The sequence below is a fragment of the Solenopsis invicta genome, chromosome 16, assembly GCF_016802725.1.
Source record: "Solenopsis invicta isolate M01_SB chromosome 16, UNIL_Sinv_3.0, whole genome shotgun sequence".
Lineage (NCBI taxonomy): Eukaryota > Metazoa > Arthropoda > Insecta > Hymenoptera > Formicidae > Solenopsis > Solenopsis invicta.
In genome coordinates this window covers 20,538,116-20,557,835 of record NC_052679.1, presented here as the reverse complement: position 1 = coordinate 20,557,835, position 19,720 = coordinate 20,538,116, and the positions used below count along the sequence as shown (strand labels likewise).

General features: G+C 30.7%; 1 protein-coding gene and 1 long non-coding RNA gene across 2 annotated transcripts in view; both read left to right on the top strand.

Annotated features, from left to right (window-relative positions):
* LOC105194700 (Kv channel-interacting protein 1) overlaps positions 1-19,720 on the top strand; it is a 125,769-nt gene that overhangs the window by 64,695 nt on the left and 41,354 nt on the right. The gene's annotated exons all lie outside the window — the stretch shown is intronic.
* On the top strand, positions 10,974-15,600 carry LOC120359794. The gene is made up of 2 exons (XR_005576570.1): positions 10,974-13,594; positions 14,977-15,600. It is a non-coding gene; the product is annotated as an uncharacterized LOC120359794 (long non-coding RNA).

Sequence of the window (19,720 nt, the reverse complement as noted above, 5' to 3'; positions counted from 1 at the left end):
GATTTTTGGATTTATTTAGATTTTATGATTGTCGGTAGAAATTTACGATATGTTAACGCGATTTCTGCTAGCTCTATGAATAAGCTGTTAACAAAACAATTTAATCCGACATTAGGCAAACTGACGTTAGAATCTTGTATGCCAAGCACTTAATAGCATTTCGCAACCTTCAAAAACAAACACTTGATTGAAATCACATTGCTAACGGTCAATGAACAATGTGCACCGAACTTGAAGAATCGGTCCACGATTTGCGTGGACGAATTTCGCGCATACTCTACCATGACAATTCAACGATATTACTTCGATCGATAGGACAATTACTGACGCAATTGTATATCGAGTACACAATGAGTACATTGACCGGTATCAATCGTAGCGGAATCATGCAATACGACGTTATCTATCAGTTAGTCGAGATATCGATGCCACTCGACCAAATTAGTACATGTTGGTTTAGATCCTGATGTTACCACATTCCAATACATTATTAATGTCCAGAGAATACTGTCAAACTTACTATTCATACAGCGGAATACAATACCATACATTGTATGTCGAATTGGTTCGTGTAATTTGAAACTTGTGCCTCGCATATAGAAAGTGAGTGACGTTTTTTATTGCGAATTGCGATTGCATGTTTACTGTAATTTTTGCGCTAAAATAATATAGTAAAATTATTTTAATTATGCACGTTTATTATTGAAAAAAATAAAATGTATTAAAGAATAAAATATTTTATATATTTTTATCGACAAGAGAGATATTTCAAGTTTAAAAATTATTATTTCATATTTTGCGTTTAAAATTCTAAAATTTAAAACGCAAAATATAAAATAACAATTATTTTTAAAAATTTGACTTGATGAACGAAGCACGTAATTATAATAGACCAATATCTGTTATAATTAATAAAATAAATTATCTATTCTATTAATTATTATATTACAAGATATTAATTATTATTCTGCTAGAGCTCGTTTATGCTCTCAAGAAAAAATATTGGTATTCAATTCGTAAAAAAGTCATACAGTGCTACTATTCAAAAGGAAAAATAATCATTTGCACAATGGTGTATATATTTGTTGAAATATTATTGAAACCTGTATTTTTTATACGCGCGGCAAAAATATTTTCGGATCAAATGTCATCATTTGTGTATAAGTTATCTGACCCACGAGGACGGTAATGACTTCAAGCGAGATTGCACTTGGCTAATAGCCTCTGGCATACTTCCACAGAATTTAAATTATTCGTGCTAGTTAAGGTATTCTCTATATCCAGTTTCAACTTATTTCAACCATAAAATCAGGTCGTCTTGGGATAATGTCATTGACGAAAGTGAAGATCGATATGTACAGAAATATATAGAACTTTGATGTTTTTATTATTTCGCTGTGACATACATATAATAGCAGAATATTCGAGATCAATAGAAAAGAGTATAATTTTAAAACATTTAATTTAATTTCTTTAATAATATCATTAATTACATGTGTAAAAATGATCTCTAAGTATCTATAATAAATCAACATTTAATATTAATATTGATAATCGTAAGCACACATGATCTTTTTTTATAATAAGCACAATTTACCGGATACGTGTTTACAACAAATTTGGGACATATTAAAAATAAAATGTACACAAATTATTCATAATCAAATGTGTATTAATCGTGTAAGATGGTTAAAGATATATTTAAAGATATAGAAAATTTTTTTTCCCAAGGTTCTGGCATTCGTAGTTAGGAAATTGATCTTTATATCTGCTAAAGAATATGACCGCTAGTGGATCGCAAACAGCGTTGGGAGGGAGAATAAAGCGTAAGAGGTAAGATGTCCATAACGAGCGAAGGTTGAGAGAACCCGCGCCACCTGTTGCCATGACTACCGTTGGGTGAGCACCGGGATTTGCGTCAGTTTCAAACTGTGGTGAAGCAAACGATGCCCCCGTTTAGATCGATTAGCCTATTGATCAAAATTCCGAGCACATATTGAATTAATTAACATTAGTATTTATCTCTGATCGCTGTTATTGCTCGCAAACAGAAGTGATGTTATATCTGTGTGTGTGCTCATATATTTTATCTTATTAGAATTTATTAAGCTTCAATAAAAAGGACTTTTAGCCTCTACAATTATTAACACTAAATGACTTTCTAATCGCGTTTCAAATCTATTAAAATCTATTTTAAATGAAGAATATTGTCTATTTGTAAAATGTCATTTTCTTTTAGTCGTATCATTTAAATTACTTGTAATTTATAAATTGTTAATGCATCCGCGTTTTCATTGAAGAAATATTGTTTTAAAATATATTTATTATTGAAATAAAATTTGTATTTCTGAGATATTCTATATGTTCTGTATTTCTAAAGCGTATGAATCGATGTAGTAAACTTCATCGATGTAACGTACACGAAGTAATAGTAGTGATAGTTTGCTCACGCATCAATAATTTCAGCCGGTATTAACAATCAACAAATATAACTGCGTAATAACTACATAACGCGATTATAGCGATGAAGTAAAGATTTAAGTATAATCACATACACATACACACAGGCGCGTATGCATGCACATAGTACGACTGGTGGAATGAAGGACTTTATTACAGGGATTATCGTCTCATCGTTATCAGTAGTTTCAGCTCTTTCTCGCGCATTTTCGTTTGAATCTGCCTCGTGATTATCTACCAAGCCATTGCTGAAATTATAAAAAGAGAAAGCTTGCTTAAATCTAATTGATGGTATTCTTTCCGAAATTTTCTTAACTGGTATTTCGTGGTTCTAGTGTACCCAAACTTTAAATTAATCCATATTTAACGTAATTGAACCGATTTTTTTTATTCTGAAGATGAAAATCTGAGAAATAAAATTGCGCAACTTAAAATTACGTAAAGTTGTTATAAACTTTGTTAAAAATTTGTAACTTCTTTGATAATGCTCTGTGAAGGTTTGGAATATAATTAAAAAAATATCAGGATCTGCTAGACCGGCGAGGTATCCGTTAAGATTAATTGTGTGTATATATATTGCTTTGCGCTTTTCTTCGGTTCCTACGAGGTTTCTCCACGAATCGAATTTCATCAGCTTTTGAATGAGTGTAATCCACGATTCTGTTCCGACACAGGATTGCAATCAGAACACGATTGACAGAGGTCACATGTATTCGTTGGTATTACGAATGCCTTTCTGCTTCTTTGTTAAAAAAAGAAGAAAGCATTACGTTTTATTCAAGTTGTCGTATTAAATTATGTTAAAACATATAAATTGAAATTAAAAACAAAACTGCATGACATTGCAATTTGTACGTTGTTTTTAATTTTCAAGTTTTATGTTGTTTAACGTGGACTGTATAGATATCTTTCTTTTTTTTTTAGTCTTCTCAAGTACTTTATCAAAATGCATCTTTTATTTTCTTCAACGCGATAATTTATTTCACTCGGCATTCTTATTTATATGCTAGAAAGTTTCACGCAACTCTAATTATTCATAAAATAATGATGAATTATTAAAATAAGATTAAATAATAAAATGTGAAAGTTTTTTACATAAATAAATTTGGAAAAGAAAAAGACACAGTAACGATACATAAAAGCTATCCATTAAGAAATTACATGAAAATTCTGAAATCTATTTACAAAGTTTGCAAAGAGAACGCAGTATATAAGCCGTTATTATCTTTGAAAGTTTGTATGAATTTGCAAAGTACCAAAAAAATACAGAAATGAACTGAAAGTAGCAGCCACATTTTATGAATAAAATGATTTTACGATATTAATCTAATTTGCATTCTGGTGTTTTATTTTACTCCAAATTTGATTTAGAGATAATTTTCTTGCATATTAAAGCAGAATTAAGAAAATGGTCATTATCTTGTATTTATATTTCTTTTTGTAACTAGCTTTTTAATTATTTTTCCTTTTAATTATTTTTCCTTTTAAATTTATTTCATTAGGTACAGTATATTCAACGTATTTATTGAAGTTAATGAAATGCATAACGCCTTTGTTCTAGTTAGTCGCAGTTATTTTTATGGCAGTTTTTATTCCGTTGCATTCATTAATTTTAATTAACGCTACAACAATTTGCAAAGTGTAATTACCTATTTTATATATCTATATTACTATCTATAATACTATTATAATGATTTGCGCGTTAGTACGAAAGTGTATTATTGTAGTCTTTTAAGTTTCACTTTTCTTCTACATACATTTTTCTCCATCTTGAATTCTTGGTTTGATGTAAAACCTAAATAGTACAGTTACTGCATACATATGTATGCGGATTTTACATATTTCATGTTGACCCTAAATTTACATCTTCTGCAATCGCCTGCGGAAACCTTTGCAAGTTAATGTTTATTTAGATATTTGTAAACTATTAATCGTAAAACGCTGTTTAAAAAAAAATATTTGCAAGAATTAATTGTACGAACAATTAATTTACATTTTACAGCTTTTACAGCGAATAAATAAAAACTTGTTGAATATAATTTTATAGTTGACAATAAAATTAATGTGTATTAAACGATTTGAATTAATTACATATTATTATATATTTTATATTATGATTTCTTATGATTAATTATTTATGTATTATATATTATGATTTTCTTTGAATTATTTCTTTCATATTTGTGATAAACAAAAATTTATTCTTTTTCTTGTTTTCATTTCATAGAAACTTAATTAAACATTAAATTTTACAAAAGTATCTACACAGAACTGTAAACAAGTTAAGCGCTTGTATTGTTTTACTGCGAGTGGATACGCTAAGCTTTATGAGAACATAATATATCGCACCCTACAAGGTGTACGGTACAGTGAAGGTGTGAAGGTTATAGCTATGAATAGGTTTAGTACTTGTATTACACTTTCAGAACGATAATAATGAGAAACACGTGCATGTACGTATAGTCAACGTCAACTGTACGTGTCTTTTTCATCCTTCTATGCATTTATGAGTATACATATTATTGCATTTGTGAGTATAAATTCTGAGTTCCGTGACTTGAGGCTATGCATGTATCATTATAACGCATGATTGCTATCTTTCCTACATAATTTATTAATTAAAGAAGAAGTCGTAAAAATTTTGATAAAACCTTAATAACTTATTTGTTTCTTGTACTTAAAACTTGTTGAGAAAAAAGAAGCATACTTCGTTATGCAAGTATCTCTCAGACATGCGAAACAAGATATGTGTGTGCAATGATCTAAAATAAAAATACATATTATTTTCTTGAAAACTTTCGGATTTCTTCTTCATATCGCATATATTCTTTAAGACAAGTTTCACGGATAGTTCCTCGTGACAACATCTGTTTCTCTTGTTTGTGTATCCTCGTTCAAACTCAAGAAAGATACTTGGGGAGAGAAGGTACCACGTAAACTCGAAACAAGGATTTCTTTAGCCGACGTGGTAACGTCTGGGTATGAATTTCTCTTGCATATTGAGCGTGAGAAAATATATCTTTTTTCCACTTGAATACACATTTACGTCTTCTGTGTGTCACGGATCCGTAAAGCGCGTCTAAAATGCATTGCAGGATATTTACATCCGTTGGCAAGATTTACGCGGAAATTTAGGTAAATGCATATCCCCCCTTGCGGATAGTACCCTTTGACCCGAATCGGTGGTGGTAACACGCTTTTATGCGCGCCTTTATAGGGAATTCGTGCCATGCGTTCCATATCCGGATGCATATAATGCGACTGCAATTGCATATCAATTTGCATGTAGCAGCGATCTTCTACCAATATGCAACGATGTCTCAGGAATAATGTATCCATAATAATTGCAGTTGCTAGGTAAAATATGGTTAAGATTTTCATTGCTTGCACCGAAAGTAGAATATATTAGTTTATTAACTTAGAAAAATACTTCTATGAATTCTTTATCTTTTTTTCAAATATTCTAAAGAAAATAAAAGTAAATATAATATTGTATTTAAATATATAAAAAATACCATTTTTTTTTTTTTTTAATAAGAAGAAACGATATCGAGAAACTAAAATTTTATAGAAAGATGAGTGTTTTCGAAAAAAATTAAAATTAGTCATTAAATTAAATTGATAACATTGATTTGATAATAAATTAAAGATACATACGCATACGATATATTTATACACTGATATGATGTTGCACATTTCTAGAATACACTTTACAAGAAGTGACCACTTTCTTTTTACAGCCTTGCCTTATAGCTGTACTTACGAAAAGGGTCACGGTATTTCCGCGAGAAATTTCTACGGTTCAAGATGCTTGTATTTTCTCTTTGTATGAGATCTACTTGTACACGAGCATTATCGGGAAGTTCCAATTGATCGGCGCACAAGTGGCGCGTCCGGCTGTTTTAGTCGCGAAATAAAATGGAGCAGATAACCAGAAAGAACGGAAAAGATATCAAAGTGGAGCAACGGCTATTTTTCAGCAATCGAAAGTACTAAAATATAGACGTTCCTTTTTTCGTAGGTCATTTCGTGAGAGCAGCAAGACAGAAAATAATCTTAAAGAAATATTTAATCATTTAATATTTAATCTATTTCAAGGAATATTTAGTTGTGTTCCGCGTCGAATATTATCCATACCGTTTTTTTAAGAAACTGTAATTTCAATTGCTTACGTTACATTGAATTTTATTGCTCACATAAATCAAGATTGCTCACATAAATATATGGATTTAAGATAGGTATTGTTTTGCGAAAATACCTGATATCACTACTCAATTATTCTTGGAAATATTGACAATCTAGAAGTATTGGCATTTGTAAATCTAGATTTAACGTTTTAAGATGATAAGACTGAAAGCCTTCTTCGTTGAAAGCGGATCGTTGTTTATTCCTTGATGTAAGGGTTCAAAGTTTATATCGGTCCTGACAGGAAGGGATCAAGTGTAGTACCAGGAACAAGGTATTTACTTAATCTGGCTTGTGAAAGAGAAACAGAGATAGAATATTTTCTCATGAATATCATAAGCAGGATAAAATAAATTGATCTGTTAAAAAAAAATGCATTAATGCAATGTCGCAATATGCATTTGAGAAATGACATTCGATAATGTTATATGATACGATTCACATTGCAAGCAGTGGTGTATAAGAATATATTGAATTGCTCTTCTTTATTTTTTATTATTTCGCTAGTCTTTTCACAAATATACATTTGTCACAAGAGATATCAAATTAGATTGATATCGGTTATCGAATTTTGTATTCTTTTCATGGAAGGTACTAATTCAAACCATTGACTTGAATCGTTTATTTCCTTCGACTATTGGTTCGTTTCGATACCATCCTTAACGCAGGAATTTTCTTTTTCTTTTTCACCCTAAATAAACCTTCCAATAGACACATGATCAAAATACGTTTATCTATCTCAAGGTGAGATAAGGATTGCTTTCAACACAAGTCGATTTTAATAATCTTTAAATGAATAAAATGAGGTGGGAAAAGCTGTATCACGTTTATGTGCTGAAGTGAGAAAATTAATTATAATTGAATCTTATATCTATCTTGATATAACACTTTAGGATATATTATCTGTACATAATATGTACTTCTTGCTAACTTATTCATAATATCTTCTCTTTCTCTACCGCATTAATGAGATTCTTCCAAAGTGCCATGTGGTAAATGAAACTCGATTATAATTATATATTCACAGATAATGTTTGTTTTATGCAAATTGAAGAGGGAAAACGCAAACCCTCTCGGGAGTAAGAAAACTGTAATAAACCGAGTTGCTCTCTTACAATGTATCTTGCTTTAATTAAGTAAATATAATTTATTATATATCGGCGGTCTCAAAAGATATTCTCTAATGTTCATAATGACACGTGAAAAATTATTTTTTATAATATTCATACCCTTCGATACTTTTTAATACAGTTGTTATTGTTGTTATTGTGTGTAATTAACATTTAATAATCTTATCTACTAGTAGCGCTGTGTCGCGTCGTGCGCTTTTGGTTATTATCTAATTTATAAAAATGTAATTCGTTTTTTTCTTGTAATTAAGAAGTAATAATTTTTTAAATACTTTTCAATTTTTTTATGTGTGACAATGTGTAAAAAAAAGTTGACATATTGTTTCTATTTGACAATTTAAATATATTTATTTTACGTAAGAAAATACGGTAACACTAAATTTTATGTTATATTGTGAAATAAATGTGAAATCATTTTTCATTTCAAACATAATGTAATGAAAAAGATTTGCAAATTATGTCCATAAAGAAACTAATTCCATGTAGCGACTTATTATTCTTGATCGGAAATGAATGTTTTAAAATGGCACACGGCCAACGAATGATGTATGGCCATTATGCAAAAAGCGTAATTATCATAGAATCTCAGATTCTATTCCTTTATTTCGTATAAAACCAATGGCAGAGTAAATCTTTCATGACACGAGTACTATTTAATTAACATTAATTGGATGGACTAAAAATATTTTTAGTCTAAATAAATGCACACATTGTGTATGTGTGTGTGTCATGTAAAAAATAAAAAAATATTATTTACCTATTCTATTATTTGCTACTTGTATTATTGGCACTTATTATTATTCGCTATTATTTATCAATGTTAAAAAATGTTATAAATATTAATTTAAAAAATTACTTTTATTTTATGCTATACCTTATGTGGTATATTCATAAATAGCCTGGAACGTATATAAGATACTACGGTATTACAGTCACATCTTTCGCGGAAGGAAAACCCTGACTGTCAATGCATCAACAAGGAATGTCCACTTTGCAAGCCGAGCCCAACTTTACAAAGCACACAGTTGGCGGCTTTCCAACTGGTTTGACCTATATCCATTTTAAATGACAGTGAACCAAAAGCTTTATGCTTTACGTACTGTGATTTTCTTGCGGTTGACAGATTCTCCCATACATTTAAGTATAGATCGTTCTATGATTAAAGTATTAAAATATGTTTGAATGAATCTATAAATATACATTTGCTAATATTAGATGAAGTATTAGTAAGCAATATGAAATTGATATGTGTACAAAGCGCAAAAATACTTTATAAAACAAGGACTATTTAAATTAGTGTGGTAAATTGCATAAATTTTCTAAAAATATTTTGAAAGTGTTAATGTTTTAAAAAAAGCATATTATTTTCGGAAAATAAATATTCCGTATACAGAATATGTTTTAACTTTCTTAAAAACTGTTTAATTAATTTTGTGTTATAATGGATTTTTAATCTTTGGATTATTGAATTTAATAATTTATTGTGAATTTAAAATATGCATTAATGATATTATAATTATCGGTACATAATTATTTTATTGTTACGTTTATTTTGTTTTATTAATATGGATCGCGTACGGATTTACATAAAGTATAAAATGAAATTAATGAAAGATCTGGAAGATTTTATTTTCACTATTTTACATAAAGTAATAATGTGTTTGTCTAATTAATATTTCATACATTATTTTCTGTTTATAAAAGTTAGTTAGATATACAATATATATTATTTAATTAGAAATGTAATAACGATTTCATAAGAATTGAATTTTTTTTAGTCAAACTTTTTATCGTCAAGAATAATTTCAAGATTGGTGAAAAATTTTGTGCAAGATAAAAAAGTGAATAAAATCAAGTATAAGCTGAGTATATTTAATTCAATATACAGATTATCGCAGACCTAAATTTTCTCCACGTTATAAAACTCTTGCACGGATTCAGATAGAAAGTGCCGTGCCATTTTCGTTAAAGCATTCTTCCACTGTAGTTTTCTCAAATATAGTACTTTCCTCGCGCTTATTGCATTCATCGTCAGAATTGCATTCCGGATGCACGAGAATGCGTCCTGCAGGACTCGTGGACTATTGGATAACATGAAAAGCCACGACTGCCAGCCATTGGCTTTAATGTGTTCACCATCGTATAAATTTGCACATGCACGGTTCTATAACAAAGTTCCACGACGACGGTGAAATTGCGAAGAAACGTGATGATGAAGAAATTCCATACTATAATACACATGATGTACACCGCGTGATATTATTTAATATTTATTCGTTACGTAGATGAGTTTTGACGCTTTAAGAGAAGTACTCAAAGATATTTTCAATGAATATTCTATTTAAAATGTATACCGCAAAGGAAATATATTATATTTTGTCGGTATAAACTTTGTGCAAATGCAGTATTTATACGTATACGATATACAACATATTATTAAAATAATCTTAAATTAAAAATTTTAACTAGCTTTAATGATTCTTTTTATATTCATTATATCTTTATATTAATCCATAATTTTGATTCTTTAAAAAACTAATAAAAAATTGCAATATATGAGTATGTGCAATTAAAAAGTCTTTTAAGTTAGATAATTCTATTTATACGTAAATTACAAAAATTTTTTATACTTGCACGTTCTATATGTACGATTTTATTTTGAATGATAATTATAGTGCTGTAATTGATGAAGATCTTTTTGCTTCTTGAGTGCGTCTTACAACCTGATTGAGTTTTACATTTCAACGAAATTGTAATCGGATTTATAATGAAACTGCGCAAAACGATATCGATTCGGCGGAATGACTACGAAAATTTCAGCGCGAAAGGACGTCGGTGGTCTCCCGGGTATGTCAGATCGCATTGCCTTTGCAAAAGAATGTAATTCTACGTTATCGAAGTACGTGGTGGAATGAACAAATGGAAAAGAACGAATAATTTCCAGAAATCTATTATCATATTGACTTTCTTCCGAATCTCATTTCCACTTTCCACATTGATAATAGATTTATTAAAGTAGGATTGATTGCGTTAATTGAAAAATAATTGAATATAACACACAAATGTCGTAAATTAGAATAAAATCGTAGAAAATAAAATTTTTGAGTTATTTTTTCAATTAATCGTATTTAAGAATTTTTAGGAAATTATATGAAATTAAATTTAGCATCTTTAAATTATAAGACAAATAATAGAAAAGATAATAGAAAGTTTTACTAAATTATATAAAATGTTGTAAATAAATAATAGTTTTACATAAAAATAAATATATCTCTTAATTTAGTAATGCATTAATACATATTGCGTACTTTCGGTAAATACAAATACATCATACCTTGTTAAACTATCAATTTGAACCAGAAGCACCTTTGTAATTACACACTACACTAGTTATAATAATTTCCTTATCCAGGAATAATCTATCATTTGCACATATTGATATACGGTCGAATAAATTTGTTTTGATAATCAACACATAGAGCTTTGTTGATGCTTTGTTTAATCATTAAAAATATTATTCAAATATTAAAAAAGACTAATCTTACAGTAATTTGTGTAACTGTCTTTTATTTTATGAAACCGTTATTAAAGAATTTGTATTTTTTTATTATGCAAAGTTATGTACTATTATAATATAATTCTTTATAAAAATGTAAATCTTTATAAAAAGCAGCGAGTGATTCAATAGAGCATAATAATATGTTTAAATCGCACTGGGTGTAAGTGCGAGATTTTATTAGTTATAATAATTGTACGATTTTTATTACACAGATAAAAATTCCATCGATATACTCTTTAAAAAGTTTGAAATATCAGTTTAATTTAAAATGAAACAATGGTTTGATTTTAAAGTGAACAAAAGACCATCATTTAAATGATAATGTTAAAAATCGACAACACAAATCTATTAAATTAGTTTAACGCATGAATTTGCATATCTAAATCTAAATCTTCTTATCGCTAATATTTATTGATTGGATCATTAAATACCTTGTGAATATCCTACTTTGTTTGCAATAGTAGCAATAAAAGATATCACTTTAATGGTATTATAGCTCATCTAACATTAACATTTAACACGTTATTCTCAACTTAATTTAATTAAATATAATTGGTAATGAAATATAAACATGGAATTTTTTATAATTTAATTTAAAGTTTTAATTATTCAAACATCTAGTCCACTGAAGTCGCAATTTTTATTTCATCAGGTGTCTTCGATGAAAATGCGAAATAGTGATAGACGTCTGTTGATTGCTCCTTGCTACCTCGCGCTTTTTATCCTTATTTTGGGATTTTAAGCACGAGTAGCTCTTCATTGTTTCGGCCATCTGTTGTGTGTGGAAATCGGTTCCACGTGCCGCGTGCGTGGTCGCACGTGCCTGTTCGTGGGCGCGCGCTTGCTCGCGCGCGGTGCCGCGCCGCGGTTCATTGTTCTAGCGCCTGTCGGGTTGCTATCTGATTATTATACTTTATAATACACTTCATTGATCTATTTTAAGCTTTTGACGCAACGTAATTATAAGTTGATAATTATTATAGTGTGTCTAATTATAAAATATCTTTTACACAGTCTTTAGCTCTTGTCAGAGCGTGATCAGACCTCTCAACGTATTTCTGTGGTATGCGCTGTTTATAATTTACACAGATATACGGGACCTATTTAAACGCCGAACGGCCTCATCTAGGGCTGCGTTTAGAAACATCAAAAATATAATTTTATCCTTGTTTACTGAATGTTAAACAGAGATAGAAAAATATCTAGATGCACCCGGGCGATGTTTCTGAACGCAGCCCAGAGGGATGTTTTAGAAGCATCTAATGGAGACACATGGGTTCAACGTGCTGATGGCAAAACATTTGCTCCTATAAAAATTGGAGCATTCTTTACTGAAGTGTTTACATAAGCTGCAGCAATTTCCTTCATTTTTATAAGTACGAAATGCTCCAATTTAAATAGGAGAAAATATTTTTCCATTTTTTTTTTTTTTTCAAACGGCCTTATCTAGAAGGCAAGACACTCTCGGTTTGTTGTTGCCTTTCGAGATGTAGCAATCGAATAAAAACAGATATGTTGGATCACGTGAGATTTGAACCCATGGATCTTCAGCACACACAGTAGACGCACAATTCTCTGCGCCACGATCGCTACGATATATAATACTCAAAACAATACTAAAATACTGTAGCTATAGGGTCATATCTGGGTATAAAGTCTCCTGTGTATAAGCTCGGTATTTGGCGCCTTTCCTTCTTCCCTGCTATATAAGGTAAAAAATGCGGTATGTGTATAACGTGATACAAATTTTTTATTCCAAAATATGTAACATACATGCTCGTAAGTCATTTGTTGAATTGATGTGAGCAGTCTTTAAAAATCAATAACAAATGTATATCTATAATATGCTGAACAAATATTAAAAAATACACAAATACATATAAATATTGTAATTAAATATAGTAGTCAATAAATATTTACGCGCCTAGCTTTTAACTTAACAAAATCATTAATAATGTTGTTTATATCTAGAGAATCATACAGTGAAAACTCAATCGAAATTAAGTTACTATTTATAGGTAAGAATTAATAACACTGTGGCTTCAATATTATTGTGCTTTTAATTACTAATTACGCACAATATTATTAATAATTAATGAGGTAAAAGAAATACAATTTTTCTATAATTATGAATGCTAATAAGCTACTCGTCTGTCTCAGATAATCCTATTATCGTTTCATGGACTATTATTCCGTGAACTGTGATGTCTTAGTTGCCTGGCTTTTGTAGCTGCAACCAGATATAATCCAGTAACATTGCGTAAGTGTCCAGAAACTGTTCTACCTGTTGCAATGGCTTTGTAAATCTACGATAAAATGAAAAGGATTCCAGTTCGCTAAAGCTTTTGTCACATTTCAGGTCAATGTATACATTATTTAAACTTCCCTTTTAAATACGCGTCCTTCTTATCAAACTTAATTGTGAATCTGATTGTAATTGTTATTTGTCAGTTTCAATCAAATCTCAAATTGTCCGAATATTAGTCTTTTGGATATTATTGATTTATTTATACTGGATTGTATAGAGAGAGATATATTTGGAGTCCTGTGTGTTTTATAAATAACTTTTAATAATAACTTTTTTGTATTTTAAAATACATACTGTGAATTTAACGTTTAGCTTGATAGTTATTAATTTGTCCTTTCTATATTTTTTTTATATTTGAAATGCATTTAATATTGTAATATTTTTATAACAATTACGTAATAGATATACTGAATTAGCTTATGTCGATAAATTGTATGACTGAAAGCGCATTCCGACTGATTGCCATTATTGTCAACAATATGTTATTCTTGCTAAATTATAAATCATAAGCAATTTATAAATGCATAACAAATATTATCTCTTTTATCACTAACGCACATTTTGAGATTAAATGTTCAATAATATGTAATTATTTATTATTGTCTATATTATTTATTATCATTTGATTAAATATGATGTAAAATTTTTTTTTCAAATTTTCTTAACAAAAACTTATTTTAGATAAAAAATATTATATTAAAATAATCGTTTTATAAGCATGAGTAAGAATCAATAACGGAGCTATTATAATAATAGTTTCTATAAAGTAAGACTATGACGATTGCAGCAGTTGGAGGTCCTTGCATTCCATATTTATTGCCTCCCCCCTCCCCCCTAGACACTTTGGTAAATGCAGTAATTTCTTGGAACGTTAAGCGCAGTCTCCCGCTGTTATTCATCATCTGGAGTGGTTATTCGGCCAATTACATTTACTGTGAATGTATTCGTGTAATTTCTCGTTTACGCCTTGCTTACCGCAGATATGTTCATGTGATGCACTTTCCGTGCTTCAATGAAGCTACCCAAACTTGAAACGGTCATGTTTGTCAGCACACATGCAATGTTTATTTGTTTCTCTAATAAACAAGAAAGTACAAAATTATTCATATTATGCTTTTTCATTTTGTATTACAATTGTATATGAACAAATACAATGCAACATACACATTACATACAAATTATGATTATCAACAATCGTATAAAGATTTAAATAGATATCAATATTTTAATACTCTTGTTTAATACAAAGAGGAAAAGATGTTTAAAATAATATTGTAAACAATATTATTTGATGCCCGAAACAAATTTAATTATTTATGTGTAATTAATTGTAGTTGCACATTTCACATTATTGGAGTAAAAATCGCTCTGGAGGAAAACTGCTCTTATCTTTGTCGCGGTTGTGGAATGGAGACGTCTGGCAAGCGTCAGGCGTGACTGGTAGTTAACAGGATGGCCGTATTTCCTGCTGGAGAGGAGATCGATCGAGGCGAGAATCGAAATTGCGATGGCCTAGAGAATAATCGAGGGCAAAGACTCGAATGGTAGAACCACGTAATGGCGGTGAGCCGGCCAATATTGAGTTATGCTAGACCGGGATTGGCACCGAATACTAGATCGAGCGACATTACGCATTTAGGTATTGCGGATGAACGGCCGCAAGCTGAGAGTGCTCGACCCTCGCGTCAAATTCTAAATGACCAACACTCAATGAGATTTATGAAATTCTTCGCGCGTGAGAAATATCAATTCTCTTGTGTATATACGACACGCAATTTTTATATATAGAGAAAAGCTTGCTTGTTTTATAAAAAAAAAAAAACTTATATAATATCTAATAATGTGTAACATGCATACGTAATAAGATCTGATATTTAAAATTAATAATTATTTACGAAAAATTTGGATACATTCGATGGAAAATTGTAATAAAATGAATTTAATTTTCTCAGTTCGTACGTGATTGATATCTATATTGAAACCCTTCGGTAAAGTCTTTTCGTCAGAAGCCACGACCTGGGACGACGTAAACAAGCAATCTCAATTATCACGATGAAATGGTATCATCAAGAAGGATCATATTATTCATGCAAGAATTACATGTTAACTCTAACAATGCTCTTAATTAAGTCAATTTATTTCACAATTATATAATATATACAATATATTTTATATATTACAATATACATAAACTTTAATTTTTAATTAATTATTTGAAGAGGAAATATAGGCTAAAAAGTATTTATATTTTAATTAAAAAGAGAAGGTACGTTATAGGGAAATTATTGCATTTAGTTTAGACACATAAAAAATGGTTAATATTTTCTTTATATAAAATAACATTTTTTCATCTTTTTATATTTTATCTTTTCATTTACGCTTCGGTGAAAAATCGGCCAGCATGAGAGGAAAGTGCAACGACCGTACGTCTGTGAAATTAGTATCATGTTCAGAGGACTGGAAAATTCTCGGAACAACCTCGTCTCATATTTTCACTAACTCATTATTAATTTATTTATTTCTATGAAAAATTTACGCATACAATACACTTCATCAAAATAATTTATGTATATTATATATCTCAGTATTATTATTATGTAAATATACACATGAATATATATTATTTATGTCATAACATATGTTTTCCAGCATCATTATTTTGCATAAAAAATAATGTTGTATAATGGAGTACATAATAAAATTTATTTGCAATATTTATATAACAGCTCTTTTTAAATAGAATTAAAAATTGCTTTGTGACGAAGAAAAGCATTATCATTTTTTGCATTATTTAACGAAATCCTCTTTTCTTTCTAATTGAGATGTCTGTCAGTTACAGATGAGGATACTTTCGGCAGATAAGACTTAAATCAATAAAGTCGATATTTAGAATGTTTACTATGGAATCTCCGAAAATTTAATTATCCGAAGCTCTTTAATCTAAGAAGAACGTCATCTGATTTCGTTCACGCGACGTTATACTACACCGTATAATTTGACAATGACCTAATTAGAGTGTAAGCTTGTGCTTCTGTTGTGTAATTTATACATAGTGAAGCGTAAATTAGGACCCTTGCAAATTTCAACCCGTAAGTTACATTATAGTGATGTTCATCTCCACATCTCTAATGCAAATTCGGCGTATATATTACACGATATTTTAGATAATGTAATACGATTTGAGTGTTTTACTTATTTAATGATAAATGTATCATATCACGTTAAGACTTAAAATTATTTATACTTTATTTTAATTGCGTATATTTTAACTATTTTATTTTAAAATTATTACAAATTATTACGTATGTTTCATAATTAATATTTATATTTAATTAATTAATCATGTCGTCTTAATACGTATAGATATATGTTTTAAGACATAGATCAAATGTCTTAATGCCTAAATATTATTTAGATCTTTCTAAGAAAGCGTATAACGTGCAGATAATGTAAAAATTGAATAATCTGTTATAGAAGGATAAATATATGAATCTATTGGCTAGCAAGTTCTAGGCTTCTCGCTTATACCAGTAATCTATTTTTGTAACCTTATCCGGGGTCGAAACAATGTGAAGGGTCCGTGAAAAGGGGATCGATTCGAGAGCAAAGTAATATCTCAGCGACCTTCTAGACGTTAATAGGGACATCACGATTATAAATAAAACGTATGGACCTAAACATATCATGATAGAGAGATCGTAAAATGATCCATTTCAATATCATCTTCTGAAACTATGAGAATATTATGACAATGTATGCCAGGTTTCTCAAACTAAAATATCAAAGAATCTTTTCAATATTGATTTTTATAAATGAGACATATTATCGTATGCAGGAACAACAAATTTTTATTTTATTTTGTATGTAATTTGTTATGAATGTACTTTTTTTCCATCGCTTCTCTTTTTCTCTCTCGCCTCTCTCTTTCACAAAAGAATGATGTTTTATTTAAATTACTCTTCCACCGCGGAGTATTACTTTAGCACAATTTTTATAAAACGCACGGATATCTATCATTTTCTAGGCCAATATATTTTTTCGATAAATCGATACTGGCTTAGAATTCATAGCCTGGCCAGCCCAGCGAGCATTATGCAAAGCCGTCATGTCAAACTTTCCTCAGCCACGAAATTAAAAAAGGAAGATTTTGCCAGCTGCTTCTCTTTTCCCTTCCTCATTTACTCGTACCACGTGAAGATATTCCTCGGTCAACTCTACACATTCACGTGTAAACAGCGTAAACCGGGGGTGCTTAAATTTTCACATAGCGCCGCCCTTTCGTAGTCTCCGCCGGTTGACCTGTGAGAGAATTTATGTACCGAAGGAATACGCCGTAGTTCTCTTTCATTCTTTCCTTCATACATTCGCGATGCTTTTACCAACCTTTCATAAACCAGCACCGTTTTATCATCGCATTTTATCGTACCTTTCTGCTCAAGATACGCTCTCTCTCTCTCTCTCTCTCTCTCTCTCTCTCTCTCTCTCTCTCTCTCTCTCTCTCTCTCTCTCGAGTGCACAAAAGTGTTTTTAAAATATTCATAATACATGCGTGCCCTTTCAAGACATGTTGCGGCTTCAATCTCATATAATAGTGCTATAATATAGTTAGAAGAAACATTGATTTAACGTAAGATTTAAAAAATTCTCTAGAAAATTATCCAATAGGCGTTTTAGTATTTCTTTACGCTTTAATTTGAATTATGAAATGTTATACATATAAAAACAGAGTATTAAAGTGGTTAATTATTTTGTATCTGTCATTTAATTTTACGTATTATCAAAATAAATATATAACTTGTATTCTCTAAATTGAATTTCAGAAATAGATACGGATAACAAGCAAAGATAGAGAATATATTGATGAACAGAAATGTAAAAGCTTCACTCAGTTTCGAACTGCTTCGCTTTGTGCATTTGCATTTCCCCGAAGGAGATCTGTTCAATCTATTATGCTAGGTACGGATGTCGAAGATTATTTGGTTCTAGCGTATGTGATACAAGCCGCTTAATTGAATTAATGTGTGTAGACAGTAATTATAAATGTCTCACACAGATTTCGTACACAGGTGCGCGTAATTAATGAAGCAATATGTTTATTATGTAAATGCCAATAATATCTTCTCTTATATTTAGACCTACATTTACTTTATCTAATATTTTGTCGAAGAAAAACGCGAGTTGTACTAGAAAAAAATATTAGGCAAATTAAAATGGCATTAGCTATCTTTAGAAGACGTGTCTTGTTAACTTCGAAATAAATTATTCGCAAACATAAAGATAAGCGATACGAAGACGAAGGATAACGATATCCCGCGTCTCTTGAGGAGCGGCAAACGAGCTTTCCTAAGGGGTAAACTCGATCGGCATTTACTAAAGACGGTGGATTTGTGCGGGCGCCTCGTCGCACGGGCTATGTATATCCTACCTAACTACGTTTCGCATTTCGAGGTGGACTAATTTATGCGCGGTAAGTCGCCTAGCTTTAGTGAAACGCTACGCTATATGGCGTAACTTACATGCACGTGACGTATCAGGGATGTAAATCGTACTACGAATCTATGGTACACGTGCGGTATCTCCGTGTTCTTCAGGACAGGTCTCCTGAAAATTATAGGCCCGGTCTCTTCCTGCTCTATCCACTGCCGGGACCCACCCCGCAAAAGACGCTACGATCGCGGAAGATTTGTTGGAAGTGGCGGGTCGTCTTCCTGACTCGGCCTTCGCGGGGGACAAGTTTGGTCTCAGGGTTGACTTCGTTCATTGCATGTATATAAGGACTGGAAGTTTAAAGCCTGATTTATTGCGACGACCAAGAGGGCACGCCGAAACGCGAGCAGACAGGCCAACGTGCGGCGCGACAAGAGTACAGAGATGTGATCTATGGATACTAAGTCTATTTCGGATTATCTGACATGGAGACGCATCTCCGTGTAATGCGTTGACGTCACGAGAACGTCGGGACAATATTGTGCTACGTTGACAGAGAGCGCTTGTCATACGTAGGCATGCAAAATAATCTCATCATTGCACTATTATAGGATATAGATATTCTTATATTTTTCTACCTACCACATGTTA